The sequence below is a fragment of the Echinops telfairi genome, unplaced genomic scaffold, assembly GCF_000313985.2.
Source record: "Echinops telfairi isolate 266 unplaced genomic scaffold, ASM31398v2 ScPeMD7_4;HRSCAF=17, whole genome shotgun sequence".
Classification (NCBI taxonomy): domain Eukaryota; kingdom Metazoa; phylum Chordata; class Mammalia; order Afrosoricida; family Tenrecidae; genus Echinops; species Echinops telfairi.
In genome coordinates, this window is record NW_022103900.1 from 39,400,842 (window position 1) to 39,402,229 (window position 1,388).

The window sequence follows — 1,388 nt, forward strand, 5'->3', positions numbered from 1 at the left end:
CACACACACACACACCCACACCCCTGCCCCTGTAGGGGGAATTAAAAAATTTTTTTTTCTGTCATAAAATGATACTGATGTATCTAAAGTGAATCAGCAACACATATACACCATAGATCAGGGTTCCTCAAACTATGGCCCACAGGCCACATGCGGACTGCCGAGGACATTTATCTGGCCTGCTGGGTGTTTTTGCCCTGTTTATTTCTTTACTTCAAAATAAGATATGTGCAGTGTGCATAGGAATTTGTTCATGGTTTTTTTTTTATTAAAAAAACTATAATCTGGCCCTCCAAAGGGTCTGAGGGACAGTGAACTGGCCCCTTGTTTAAAAAGTGTGAGGACCCCTGCCATAGGTATATAAATGAATCAGGGTTCCTGTTTAATTCTAACTCCAAAATAAGAACAACTATTTCTTATGACATGGCTGGCTTGGTGCTCATCCTCATGAAGAGATCACTGAATATACGAGTGCTATAGCAAAGTGTAGTGAAGAAATTAGATGATGCCCAGCTATCAGAAAGAATCAGGTCTTAGGGGCTTGTCTCAAAACAAGCAGCCTCCTGAGTGAGGCATCAACTAAGTTTACATGGAAGAAGTACACAAACCTGTGTGATACAAGAATTATAAATAATAAAATCCAAATCCAATGGAGGGAATAATATCAGAGCTTAAATTGTGAACACATGGTTTTCAGAAAGGCTATGGATGACAGTGGAAGCCCAAAATCCATTTTCAGGATCCACACATAGACTAAGCCTCCACTGAATAACCTCTGATCAAGGTCAAGGGATGGTAATAGCCTTGTTATCAGACAGGGAGTTTTGTAAAGTTGATCATGACAGATGAAGCTAGGTTAAAACATAATATCTTATCATTTTATCTTCCTTTTGACCCATTTTAAATTTATTTCAGTTTTTTAAAAAGTGAAATAAGGGAAATCTGCATGGGTCAAGCCTCTGATGCATTCCCTCAGACCACAGACCAGGGATGTGAACTGTGTGGCTGCCGTGCATTGGGAAGCCTATGACTGCAGGAGCATTGAGGTTAAAATTCAACATCTCATCATTTGATCTCCCTTTTGATTTATTTTACATTTATTCTAGTTTTTAATATTTTCTGCTTACCTAAAACCCATCTGTAGGCAACGGGACATCCCCTTACAGAAGGGTCTCGGGGAGGAGATGAGCCAGTCAGGAAGCAATGTAGCAATGATGAAACATACAACTTTCCTCTAGTTGTTAAATACTTCCTCCACCCCCACTATCATGATCCCAATTCTACCTTAAAAATCCAGCTAGACAAGAGGATGTACACTGGCACAGATAGGAACTGGAAATGCAGGGAATCCAGGACAGATGAACTCCTCAGGACCAATAATGAGAGTA